Source organism: Ranitomeya imitator, chromosome 2 (assembly GCF_032444005.1).
Source record: "Ranitomeya imitator isolate aRanImi1 chromosome 2, aRanImi1.pri, whole genome shotgun sequence".
In the NCBI taxonomy this organism is placed as follows: Eukaryota; Metazoa; Chordata; class Amphibia; order Anura; family Dendrobatidae; genus Ranitomeya; species Ranitomeya imitator.
In genome coordinates this window covers 793,688,963-793,703,483 of record NC_091283.1, presented here as the reverse complement: position 1 = coordinate 793,703,483, position 14,521 = coordinate 793,688,963, and the positions used below count along the sequence as shown (strand labels likewise).

Sequence of the window (14,521 nt, the reverse complement as noted above, 5' to 3'; positions counted from 1 at the left end):
TGAAGGCAAATGCAGTAGAAAATAGGGACATTACAGTAGCATTACTGCTTGCTACACAATTCTCACAAAAGCCATTGCTAAGAAACAATGACACTCCTCGTCCAGCAGGAAGGAAACTCCCAGTTTCCAACGGTGAAGATTGCCCGGCAGATCTTAGGCAATTATTTTTCCAAAGTTTTCCTTGATTAGAAATGTTGTGTGTAAAGACACTTTATAGAGCACATCATAGTGTATCTACTGCATTAAAGGGGTTTTCCAAGATCACAATACTGATCGCCTATCAGATCAGTGTCAGTCCAACTTTTGTTACCCATAATGCTGAGATCTGTGATGGGCCCTCATAGTTTGCAATGATATGTCTACCTGAGCAACAAATCTGTAGAAGTTACTGTGCTTGGGATTGCAGCATTATCTGTGCGATTGTGAACCCTGAGGAACGTTCTTGGGCATCAACACTGCGAAAACTGCTGGAGCATATGGAGGCATCCATGCACAGAGCTTTGTGGCCATGGATATCCTCGATATACACCACTATATGAATATCACTAGTAGCAGTGCCCAACGCGTTCTCTAATGCCAACAGATCACCCATTTTAGGACTTTTTTCGGAGAATCATTGGTATTCCTACAGGAAAGAAATATATCTTGGTACCGTGTTAGCCAGTGGATAGAAAAATATTTAGAATTGAGAGTCCTCAGTGGTTGATACCTTTTAATGGCTAACTGAAAAGATGGTAACAAATTGCAAGCTTTCGAGACTACACAGGTCTCTTCATCAGGCAAAGACTAAAACAAATTCTGAAGAATCACATATTTATGCACAACATAGTATAGGAAAAAAAAAAAAAAAAAAAAAAAAAAAAAAAGGGGAAAAAAAAAAAAAAAAAAAAAAACCATGGATAAGCCAGGTGACATGAAGCAGAATTACCATGGGTGATACATAGTGGATGCTTTCCTTACATTTAGCCCAACTTGGGTCTCTCCCTAAGGTGGCTAGCATGTGTGCATGGGTGATAAACAGTTACGTCCATAAATATTGGGCCAATTCTTAGATAAGGATTGTTTTATTGTCCTGTGATTAGGGTCTCTGTTTTAATGACCCTTCATGGTCTGAGGGGCAAGTTCCTTAGTTGATGTAAAAAGACATAAATCCATGTGACACATTCATTCCTGCATTAAGAGTGTCAAAGGTCGTCATCAGTTTATATTCCCAGACTCTCCTGTCTTTCTGCGATTTGAAGTTTCCTTTCAATACAAGTAATTTCATGTCCATAATGTTATGATTTGGGAGACAGAAATGTATTGCCACCGGTAGATCCATTCTTTTTTCTCTTATTGTATGGCGATGGGAGTTCATTCTTGTTCTAAGCTTCTGCCCTGTCTCCCCCACATACAGACCCCCAGTTGGACATTTAGTACATATAATTAGGTACACCACATTAGAAGTGACGCAGCTGAAAGTACCTGGGATCTTGTAGTCCTGATGTGAATTGGGGATCTTTATCTTGTCTGTGGTCATTATAAATGGACAGGTTTTACATTTTTTCTGGTTGCAAGGAAAGGTTCCTGCAGCTGTTGGAGAGGACAGGGAGCTCCTGACAATGATGCTTCTTAGATTTGGGGGCTGCCTAAAACACAGTAGTGGGGGGTCTGGAAAAATGGATTGTAATCGGGCATCTTTTTGCAGTAAAGGTTGTAATTTCCGTGCAGCTCCCCTTAGCACCTCCAGATTTGGGTTGTAGGTAACCACTAGAGGTACCCGGTTATTTTCTTCTTTAGTTTTGTAATGTAGCAGGTGATTCCTTGATATTCTGGTGGCTCTTGTGATCTGATTTTCAATTGTTCTTGGATGGTAGCCCTGATTCAAAAAGATCTTTCTGAGGCGACCAAGGTGCTCATCCCTATCCATGGGGTTGGAACATATACGATTGTATCTGATGGCTTGGCTGTAGACAATAGAGTTTTTTATGTGTTTTGGATGGAAACTGTCCCATTTAAGGTATGTTGGGCGGTCGATTGGCTTCTGATACAGGGATGTCTCTATTTCATTTTTCTGCAGCCTAATGATGGTGTCCAAAAAGTTAATTTCAGTGCAGGAGTAGTTGAGTGTCAAGTTGATGGTAGGATGAAATTGATTAAACTGTTCATGGAACGTCTTTAGCTGCGGCTCAGACTCCGTCCAGATGATTAAAATGTCATCAATGTAGCGGTAGTACGCCAGAGGCCTGATGGGGCATGAGGACAAAAAGTCGCTTTCAAGCTTGGCCATGAAAAGATTTGCATACTGTGGGGCCATTTTACTTCCCATTGCTGTGCCAGTCTCCTGTAGATAGATCTTCTTGTCAAACTCAAAGTAATTGTGGGTGAGGATGAATTTTATAAGTTTCACCACAGAATTTGCATCAGTCCCTGCGTTTTCCAGGAAGAATTTGCAGGCATTTAATCCATCCTGGTGTGGGATATTGGAGTACAAAGATTCCACATCCATGGTGGCCAGGATGGTTCCTTCTGGTAGAGGACCTATTGTTGATAGTTTATTCAGTAGGTCAGTTGTGTCCTGAATGAAGCTGGGTGTATCTTTTACCAGGGGTTTAAGAATACCCTCTACCCATCCAGATACCTGCTCAGTAAGGGTGCCCACACACGAAATAATTGGTCTTCCTGGGTTTCCAGATTTGTGGATTTTGGGAAGCATGTAGAATGTCCCTGTTCTTGGACTTTCTGGTATCAGGTCATTGGTTCTTATGGATTCGTCGGGCAGACAAGATACCAACTTGTTTAGTTCCTTGTAATAATCCTGTGTAGGATCCGACTCCAATTTTTTGTAGTAGCGTGTGTCCATATGGACACACGCTACTACAAAAAATTGGAGTCGGATCCTACACAGGATTATTACAAGGAACTAAACAAGTTGGTATCTTGTCTGCCCGACGAATCCATAAGAACCAATGACCTGATACCAGAAAGTCCAAGAACAGGGACATTCTACATGCTTCCCAAAATCCACAAATCTGGAAACCCAGGAAGACCAATTATTTCGTGTGTGGGCACCCTTACTGAGCAGGTATCTGGATGGGTAGAGGGTATTCTTAAACCCCTGGTAAAAGATACACCCAGCTTCATTCAGGACACAACTGACCTACTGAATAAACTATCAACAATAGGTCCTCTACCAGAAGGAACCATCCTGGCCACCATGGATGTGGAATCTTTGTACTCCAATATCCCACACCAGGATGGATTAAATGCCTGCAAATTCTTCCTGGAAAACGCAGGGACTGATGCAAATTCTGTGGTGAAACTTATAAAATTCATCCTCACCCACAATTACTTTGAGTTTGACAAGAAGATCTATCTACAGGAGACTGGCACAGCAATGGGAAGTAAAATGGCCCCACAGTATGCAAATCTTTTCATGGCCAAGCTTGAAAGCGACTTTTTGTCCTCATGCCCCATCAGGCCTCTGGCGTACTACCGCTACATTGATGACATTTTAATCATCTGGACGGAGTCTGAGCCGCAGCTAAAGACGTTCCATGAACAGTTTAATCAATTTCATCCTACCATCAACTTGACACTCAACTACTCCTGCACTGAAATTAACTTTTTGGACACCATCATTAGGCTGCAGAAAAATGAAATAGAGACATCCCTGTATCAGAAGCCAATCGACCGCCCAACATACCTTAAATGGGACAGTTTCCATCCAAAACACATAAAAAACTCTATTGTCTACAGCCAAGCCATCAGATACAATCGTATATGTTCCAACCCCATGGATAGGGATGAGCACCTTGGTCGCCTCAGAAAGATCTTTTTGAATCAGGGCTACCATCCAAGAACAATTGAAAATCAGATCACAAGAGCCACCAGAATATCAAGGAATCACCTGCTACATTACAAAACTAAAGAAGAAAATAACCGGGTACCTCTAGTGGTTACCTACAACCCAAATCTGGAGGTGCTAAGGGGAGCTGCACGGAAATTACAACCTTTACTGCAAAAAGATGCCCGATTACAATCCATTTTTCCAGACCCCCCACTACTGTGTTTTAGGCAGCCCCCAAATCTAAGAAGCATCATTGTCAGGAGCTCCCTGTCCTCTCCAACAGCTGCAGGAACCTTTCCTTGCAACCAGAAAAAATGTAAAACCTGTCCATTTATAATGACCACAGACAAGATAAAGATCCCCAATTCACATCAGGACTACAAGATCCCAGGTACTTTCAGCTGCGTCACTTCTAATGTGGTGTACCTAATTATATGTACTAAATGTCCAACTGGGGGTCTGTATGTGGGGGAGACAGGGCAGAAGCTTAGAACAAGAATGAACTCCCATCGCCATACAATAAGAGAAAAAAGAATGGATCTACCGGTGGCAATACATTTCTGTCTCCCAAATCATAACATTATGGACATGAAATTACTTGTATTGAAAGGAAACTTCAAATCGCAGAAAGACAGGAGAGTCTGGGAATATAAACTGATGACGACCTTTGACACTCTTAATGCAGGAATGAATGTGTCACATGGATTTATGTCTTTTTACATCAACTAAGGAACTTGCCCCTCAGACCATGAAGGGTCATTAAAACAGAGACCCTAATCACAGGACAATAAAACAATCCTTATCTAAGAATTGGCCCAATATTTATGGACGTAACTGTTTATCACCCATGGTAATTCTGCTTCATGTCACCTGGCTTATCCATGGTTTTTTTTTTTTGTTTTTTTTTTCCCCTTTTTTTTTTTTTTTTTTTTTTTTTTTTTTCCTATACTATGTTGTGCATAAATATGTGATTCTTCAGAATTTGTTTTAGTCTTTGCCTGATGAAGAGACCTGTGTAGTCTCGAAAGCTTGCAATTTGTTACCATCTTTTCAGTTAGCCATTAAAAGGTATCAACCACTGAGGACTCTCAATTCTAAATATTTTGGTATTCCTACAAATTCTCCAGACTCAATACAGTTCAGTTTCCAGATGATGGTGCAGCACAGGACAAGGGCATACTGTTGGTGAAATTTACTGTCAACTACAGAGAATTTATGATTGTGCCATTCTCAAGAGCCCAGGATTGTTCTACATAAACACAGTGCAGACAGGTCATGCATGCCAGAGCAACAGGTCACTTTCAAGGGAGCCAGACTGTTGTCAGCCAAATCTAAAAACAAAAACGGTGTTTCTGGTGTGGTCTTCAGCCATTTATTAAGAGTGCTGAGAGAAGTGCAGTGAGCAGGAAAATTTACGATGCAGTATTTCACAAACAAGAGAGACTTCATGGCTGATTAGTCAGTAAATAAACATTTGAACTTAAGGGTATGTGCACAGGTCAGGATTTCTTGCAGAAATTTTCCTGACAAAAACCGGACATTTCTGCCAGAAATCTGCATGCGTTTTTACAGCGATTTTACTGCGTTTATCACGCGGTTTTGGTGCGTTTTTTGCGCGTTTTTTCCCAAATGCATAGAATTGCGGGAAAAACGCAGAAAATCCGCAAAAATTATGAAAATGCTCATTTTTTTTACCGCGATGCATTTTTTTCGTGGAAAAAAACGCATCCATGTGCACAAAACATGCAGAATGCATTCTAAATGATAGAATGCATAATGTATGTGTTTTTAATGAGGTTTTAGCGCGAAAAAACATGAAAAAACGCGAAAAAACCTGAACGTGTGCACATAGCCTCAAGGCAATGGCTTCAAATACCGCAGGGGAGTTTGATTAGAAAGGTTTACTAGAAAAAGGACATTAGCTACCCCCCATCCTCACAATATGACACCCGTATGCCATAATGATTGTATATCAGGTGTCATATCTATCAGGGGTTTTCTAGAATTCAGGTAAGGCCAGATGGAGAGGCCGAGTCCCAAGAAAAAACTATAGCGGCTCCTGGTTTTGCAAGATAACAGCTGCTTCATCCATAAAGCCTTGGTGCCATTTGTAATGAAGTTAATACACCATTCTCCTTCAAAATCAAGTAACTATCTAACGATCACAGCTACTTTCATTGGCCTTACCTTCATATTCATGGCCTAGCCTTATACTAGAGCATCAAAGTTTGATTAATGCAGAGGTAAAGGGCATCTAATATTAATGATCTATCAGCAGGACACAAATCAATATTAGATCGATTGGGATCCAACACCCAACACTCCAACTGCTGAGATGTTAAGCCCTCCCATACGCAATGGATGTCTATATCATTGTTCAGCTGATGGTCCAGCTGACCCCTCTATTCTAACTCTTCCATATGCAGGGTTGTTTGGTAGAGTGCTTCTGTGTTCTCTATCTGAGAGCTGCTGCAAAACTCCCAAGGTGAAGGCTTATCTCACAAAGAACAAAAGTCCAAACTTGAAGACCTCATATACATTGGACCATTGGCCAAGCCCATCGATATCAGTGGGTTCGTCCGACATTAGTCTAATATGTTTGGGAGCCTTCAGAGCTGTTCACCTGTAGATGTTTACATGGAGCTAATCGTGGGAGTAAAGGATGTGAAGTGTCCATCAGTGTGATATTGATGACCTACCCCGTGAGCAAGTTATCAATGTCATATGACAGGACAAATCCTTTAAATATGAAGGAATCTGTAATGCAGGCTCTAACGCAGATGTGAACATTTTACACTAGTATTTGTAAGAACTAAGAACAATCCTTCACAACTATTGACCTGTGTAAACATGGCAGCGATCAGCCAATGAACGAGCAAATATCTGGTCGTCAGCTAATGACATCCACTGCGCGACCTAAGAAAAAAGATAATAGTTGACGCACCACACCTCCTGGTGTAAAGAGAGGACCTGAAGACGAGAAAATGTAGACTGCATGTGAACCAAATAATCACAATAGCAATGGCTCATCCCCATACAGATTGCATCGCTCTGTGTAAAAGTAAACTTTTGATACCATCACCAACCATAGTACATTTGGCCGTGAACAGGTTGGCAAATCCTTGGTTTCATGTATTTATTAACTTTATGTGCATTATTTTAGCCTGTAATGCAATTTTGCGCAATTTTTTTTGACTATACGCAGTACTTTTTGCAATTCTCTAGTGAAATGAGAATACTATTCAGCTGCAGGTGATAAAAATAGGTGTATATGGTTGTTAGCACCAGTGGACAAAGTATAGATAGCTATATAAGAAGCTGTAGGAGTAAAAAACACAAAGTAAAATCAGTACAGTATGAGTAAACCTTATCACACAAGCAGTCCGAGCTGAGACAGCACTTTATCTACAGGTGCATCTCACAAAATTAGAATATCAAAAAGTGAATTTATTTCAGTTGAATCTCATTATATAGAGTCATTACAAACAGAGTGATGCATTTCAAGTGTTTATTTCTGTTAATGTATCAACATTAGCTTACAGCCAATGAAAACCCAGAAGTCATTTTCTCAGTAAGTTAGATTAATTAACAAAAACACATGCAAAGGATTCCTAGGCATTTAAAAAGGTCCCTTAGTCTGTTTCAGTAGGCTCCACAATCATTGGGAAGACTGCTGACTTGACAGAAGACCAGAAGGCAGTCACTGACACACTCCACAAGGAAAGTAAATTTTGCATTTCATTTGGAAATCAAGGTCCCAGAGTCTGAAGGAAGAGTGGAGAGGCCACAATCCAAGCTGCTTGAGGTCTAGTGTGAAGTTTCCACAATCAGTGATGGTTTGTGGACCCATGTCATCTGCTGGTGTAGGTCCACTGTGTTTTATCAAGACCAAAGTCAGCGCAGCCATCTACCAGGAAATATTAGAGCACTTCATGCTTCCTTCTGCCGACAAGTGTTTTGGAGATGGAAATGTCATTCTCCAGCAGGACTTGCCACCTGTCCACACGGCAAAATGTACCAATATCTGGTTTAAAAACAACAGTATCACTGTGCTTGATTGGCCAGAAAATTCGCCTGACCTTAACCCCATATATTCTCTATGGGGTATTGTCAAGAGGAAGATGAGACACCAGACCCAACAATGCAGATGAGCTGAAGGCTGCTATCAAAGCAACCTGGGCTTCCATAACACCTCAGCAGTGCCACAGGCTGACCGCCTCCATGCCATGCTGCATTGATGCAGCAATTGATGCAAAAAGAGCCCGACCAAGTATTGAGTGCATTTACTGAACATACATTTCAGTAGGCCAACATTTCGGGTATTAAAATCATTTTTCAAGCTGGTGTTATAAAGTATTCTAATTTACTGAGATAATGACTTTTGGGTTTTTATTGGCTGTAAGTTATAATCATCAACATGTACAGAAATAAACACTTGAAATAGATCACTCTGTTTGTAATGACTATATAATGAGTGTTAGGGGTGGAGCTCTCGCCTCTGCACAGGAGGAATCTTGAGCCATCTCCTCTGTGGTCTCCCATTCTTCTCCAGCCGCAGTGGAGCCTGCTCAGCAGAGACGTCGGTCCCAGCGTCTGGCTCAGCCTGATACTGTGCAGATGGTTTCTGCTGCTTTCCCAGGCTCGGCCATTGTAGCTAGCACTGGTCAGCGGCAGGCAGACGGCTCTGGGACTAAGTCCTGCTTTTTCCCTTCTGAGCATGCCCAAGGTAAGACCTCTCATTGGAGGTCAGGGGTCACATGCTCAGGTACTGCTGCATCTCCCATTGGTCCTCTAGGAAGGTCCTGAAGTTTCTCTGGTATTGTAACAGCTTCCATTGGTCCTCCAGGAAGGTCCTGAAGCTGCTGCAGCTATAAAAGGTTTACATGGCCGCACGGCCAGTCCTAACATAATACTAGCGCCAGGGTCTGGCTACAAAATGGCGGACGATCAGTGTCTACAGCGGTACATCCAGCAGCTGGAGGGTAGGTTGGCGGCTCTTGAGAGCACAACCTTAGCTGTGGATGTAACCACAGTTGCTGTTCAGGCTGCTAGTGTAGCTGCAGCCAGTTTGTCCTCTGCCACCCCTGCTCCAAATTTATCCCGTCTCCAGCTACCAGACAAGTTTGCTGGAGACAGTAAGCTATGTCGGGGATTCGTAAGCCAGTGCACCATACATCTAGAGCTTCTGGCTGCACGTTTCCCTACGGAACGGGCTGAGGTGGGATTTATCATATCCCTTTTGTCGGGCAGGGCGTTGGAATGAGCTACGCCGCTGTGGGAGCGTGATGATCGTGTGGTGCAGAGTGCTCCTCGCTTCCGCCAGTCCTAACAAGGAGTTTCACTTTTTGTATTAAAGAACTGAAATAAATTAACTTTTTGATGATATTTTAATTTTGTGAGAAGCACCTGTATATATAATTGTAAACTTTGAATGTTTTCTATATTGACTTCGGATACTCGTTCTCATAACTAATGTGAGTCCTGGTACTGAGGAAGTCAGAAAGATATCTTAGGTCTATGTAGCATTATCTGACAAAGTTGGATTGGTAAGAATTGTATATATGATTACAGGAACAATCTTCACTTTCTTTCTATAAAGACCTTAATGGAAGTTCACGTCTCGGTGCACCCAGTAAATAAATACTTGTAAACGTGAATTTTATGACTGGGTGCAGCCCGACGAGCGACCTACAGCCGGGTTAACACTCAGGAAAAGAACTGGCTCATTTACAGGCAATATTTGCACTGAACCACAGCAAACCACCAGCAATTAGCAAGTATCCGTCTAATCCAAAAAAAAAAAAGAGAGCCCTACTGATTCAAACAAGCAAAGGCTACAAGATGACGTGTTGGGCAACACTGAAATTGCAGTGACACATTTCAATATTGGATGTTGGATCCCGGTCAGATGCCTCTCACCCAGTCAAACCAGATCTCACACTTTACACTGATGAGGGGCAGTAGCCCGAAACAGTGTCGGTAAAATGAGATTTTGGTTTTGGCTTTTGTACAAGGCTCGCTGGAGAGTCAATATTGACTTTCAGGATTGCTACTTCCTATCGGTGGAACTACAGTTCTAGTCCTCTTCCTCTCTGAAGAGACAATTTGGATATTGGATGTAATGATTTTTTATGGTGCCGCATTGCAGACTGCAACCAAGTCGCATGCATTTCCAAATTTGTTGGGATTTTCTATAGATGGTTGCACTTCACACATTTGCAATAAACTGCAATACATGTCACACGTAACAGGAGATTTTCATGAGGCTTATCTGCAACTTGGCTGTTTTATTTACAGCAAAACTGGAGCTCAAAAATAGTCGCACGATACAAAGCCGCAGACGAGTTTTGATGTGTAACTTTTCAGAAAATTGCTTTTGCGTGCCACGTGACATTGCAGTCCTAGGCCTAGAATACATTGTAGCCCTAGCCCAATACAGCACCCATATAGGTGCAGGGTTTTATCATATTCAGGATTACTTCTGTGGGAAAATACCTCAGTAGTACAGGGCCGTGCGCGTGACGTAACAGAGCCGAACTGCTGAACTATCAATTTTACTTGTGGATATGACAACAGCACTTCTAATATTGGAATAATTTACTTAATTTTGCTTTCAGGGCTTTACTGTTTATTTCTGAATATTGTCTCCAAATAACAGGAAATGGTAGAGAGAGCAGATAAAAGACAATATAAGAAAACCGCAGCTGTTTCCTTAAAATAGGTCACTTCATTCAGCGGGATTGTCACTTCCTCAACGGGATACTTCAAATCTTACAAGTAAACTACATACAGGATATGTCCTGGGAAGAAATACTGTACAACGCAGTTAAAACTATCTAATATTACTATGTAATATTATATAAAATTTATGGTAAATAAATGATGAATTTCATGGAAAAGAAACACATAAGGTTTAGAAAAAAAAATCTAAATCTATATAACCTTGCAATGATTGTAGAATAATAGCACATGCTGATACCGAGGTCTTTTTAGACCTCCTGACCCACCCCATCATACATGTTCATGTGTAGTTCAGTGGCATGTGAAGGTGTAAGCTTCTCTCCCGTGAGAAGTTATGATTGGACATGCTAACATTTAACATTCCTCTTTCCTGTGTCATTATGTGTACGGGAACTTTTACAAGGGTCTCCCGGGGTTTTAGTAAAGTTGGCAAAAAAATAGGACAAATAACCATTATCGGTTGATTCCCCCATACCACCAGTATTACCGCTCCAGGGTTCCTCGCGGTCCTGCAGTGCTGATGTCCTATCCATCATTCATATGACCAAGTAAATGCAGTCACTGTCCCCTGTGGTCATGTCCCATACAAGCAAATGAAACCAATGATTGATGTGAATGATGGATGGGACATCATCAATGCAGAATGGATGGGAACGCATTGGTGCTAGAACAGTGTGGGGGTTAATAGGCAATTGGCATTTCTTTATAGCGTTCCCTTCTTGACTCAGCTTTCTAAAATTCATGAAAACCGCTTTAAAGCGGTCCATAGAGAGATATGCTGGATTTACACCTGTTTCCCCATGTTAGTGGGTGTAGTGACGTCTGGTAGTTGAAATACTATCCATGAATATAAATGATCGTTATCACAAATCTGTCATCTATGAACTATGTTTCCCATGTACCCAATAATGTTTTCAGCTACACCGGAAGTGTATGCTATTTCGATAGAGTAGGGGATATGTCCCTGCCAGACTTATGGGACACCGGCTTATGTGCTGGAGAGGCAAAAGATCAGATGGGCTGCAATTTAACCTATCTGTCCCCTGCTGACAGACTGTCCCTACACCCATCAACACTAAAAAGTGACAGCAGCATCTGGCTCAAAATATCAACCACTATATCACTGGACACAAATCAAAGCTTGCCCTCAAAGAAGAGAAAGAGTTTGTCCTATGTCTTATCTTCAGGATATAACTGTGCCCCAGCCTCCCATCTTCTTGCTTACAGGAGCGGTGCGTTCCTAAAGATTGACAGTTTGGGCTGACGACATGGTTTCACCGACGACCCAAACTGCGCACTCTTCGATGCTGTAAGCAGAGAAAACTTTGCCTTTGCAGAATTGGAAGAATGCCGGGGCACTAAAGCTGGTCAGATCCAGTGATCCATCCAGCTTCTGAGTATGGTTGGTAGGCACTACAGCAAAGAGTTTGCAAGAACTGTGCTTCTTGCCTAGGATACTATCCACCTTTGGTAGACTACGGAGATGGCCGGCAACAAACTGTAAACAATAAAACTAAAAAATCTCTCCATTATTGAGAATGGAGTTGATTTTTAGTAGAAGGTAAATTGCAAAGGTATTTGCTTTGACAAGCATTTTTTCCCATTTAAGGAAATGAGAAAACACCTTTAAAGTCACCTATGGCCAATAAAACTATTATCCCAGTTCCTAAAAATTTGAGACGCTATGTAAAATATAATGGGAACAAGTATGCAATTATTTGGAAATCTCTTATGATCATATTTTATTCACAGAAGAACATAGATCACAGATCCGAAGGGATCGTTGGACATTTTCCCATTTCATATGAAAAACTTAACTCGTGTAGAAATTGATGGCAGGAACATGTCAAAAAAGTTGAAACAGGCCAATGTGTAGCATCCCCTTCTTTTTACAACAGCCTGTAAACTTCTGGGAAATGAGGAGACAAATAGCTGGAGTTTTGTGAGAGGAATGTTGTCCCTTTCTTGTCTCATGTAGGATTCTCACTGCGCCATAGGCCTGGGTTTTGGCCTGATTTTCATTTCATAATGCACCAAATATTTTCTATTGGTGAAAGGTCTGGACTGCAGGTGGACAGTTCACCACTCGAACTCTTCTTTTGCAAAGCCATGCTGTGGTGATGGATGCAGTATGTGGTTTAGCACTGTCTTCCTGAAATACTGTAGGTAAGGCCTTCTCTGAAATAGACATTGTCTGGATGGTGCATACAGTGTTCTAAAACCCCAATATACTGCTCAGCATTGATAGTGACTTTCAATGTGGGTAAACTGCTCATGCCATAGGCACAAATGAGAGGTACAGACTTCGGAACTGTGGGCTGATAACAAGCTGGATGGTGCCTCTGCTCATAAAGTTGTAGGACATGGGTCCCTGGTTTCCATAAAGAATTTTAAAATCTGCCTACAGAACAGTTTTTTATTTTGACTCAATCCATTTTAAATGTGCTCTGGCCCAGAGAAGATGGCAACATTTCTGGATGTGCTGTTATATGTCTTCTTCTTTGTGTGATAGAGCTTGAACTAGCATTTGTGGACTGCACTTATGAACTGTCTTCACAGATAATGATTTCTAAAAGTATTACTGAGTCCATGTGGTTGTTTTCACGACCTAATAATTATTCATGTCTTTAATACAGTGCCACCTGAAGGCCCGTAGATCACGAGCAATCAATATTGACCGTCGGCCTTTTCTCTTCAGCACATGGATTTCTACAGAATATCTGAATATTTTGATGACGATATATATCTATCATGTTATATATTGTTCCACAACTTTTAGAGGCAGTTGTTCACAGATTGATGAATCTCTGACCATATTTGCTTCTGAGAGGCTCTGCCTCTCTAACATGCTCTTTCTATACACGGTCGTGTGACTTAGCTGAAAATCGACCCTCTAGCTGGTTTTCATTAGTACCACTTACTTTTCCAGCATCTTGTCAACCCTGTCCCAACTTTTTTGAGATGTTGTGGCCCCAACTTATTTGGAATTGGAGGTTGCAAATCGTAATATTGGATGAGCTGCTTTATTACTACTGTTTCTAAGCTACTTTTTAAATCTAGATGGCTTTAATGTCAGGTTGGTGCGTAACAGGAATTTGGGGTATCAGACACACAAGTCCCTTTTCAAAAACGGAAGGACCTATGTATGCAACCATTTCTAGAGCAGACTGGCAAAATTACTACAAAATAAAAAAAAGTTGCAATGTTATAGAAGCACACAAAAGTGGCATCAATGTCTACATTGTTAGACTTCAGCTTCATTGTGACTTCATCTATCGCATATGGCACAAAAGCTCGCATTCATTGCACTGTCCTACTAGTGAAATATCAAGTCCACCCAGCCGCCCTGGAGCCATCAAATGTATTTGCAGATCTGTTAGTCATGACACTTCCTGCTCATTAGTGGACAAAAACGAGATTTATTTCCTCTTTATAGGTTTCCACTGAGGATGATTAACTATTGATATACATGCAATGAGTCGTTGCCACTTCTATGAAGTTTATATTAAATTCAAGCCTCACTGAGCCATACAGAGACTTCTCCTTTGATGTGCTCAGTAGGTATTTAGTATAATAGTTGACTATAAATACCCATGTCCTCGCCTTAATGACTAGGAGCAAAATCTCAAGATTTCAGAGCAAGAAATGTACTGTAATACAAATTTTTTTTCACAGCATCCTGCAGTTCCCCTTATATTGGACACATCCAAACCTTGCACTGATATGCAGTGTAAACAGTAAAAGAAAAAAAGTTTCATTCCTCCAAAAACTAGTCACCAATCTAACAGAAGTGCTGAAGCTGCAAAGTCAACCACTTCCAAGATGTTTAAAGTCTGTGATGGATTATTTTCCCAATATCCTGCAGTTCCTCTCTGTTGTTTTCAGGGTGTATGGCCATAACTTATATCAATATATAAACAGCGAACAAAACCTAAAATAGGCAAAAAGTTC

The 14,521-nt window shown here is 41.2% G+C and overlaps 1 protein-coding gene across 4 annotated transcripts in view; it reads right to left on the bottom strand.

Moving 5' to 3' along the window:
• SH3PXD2A (SH3 and PX domains 2A) overlaps nucleotides 1-14,521 on the bottom strand; it is a 350,853-nt gene that overhangs the window by 321,842 nt on the left and 14,490 nt on the right. The gene's annotated exons all lie outside the window — the stretch shown is intronic.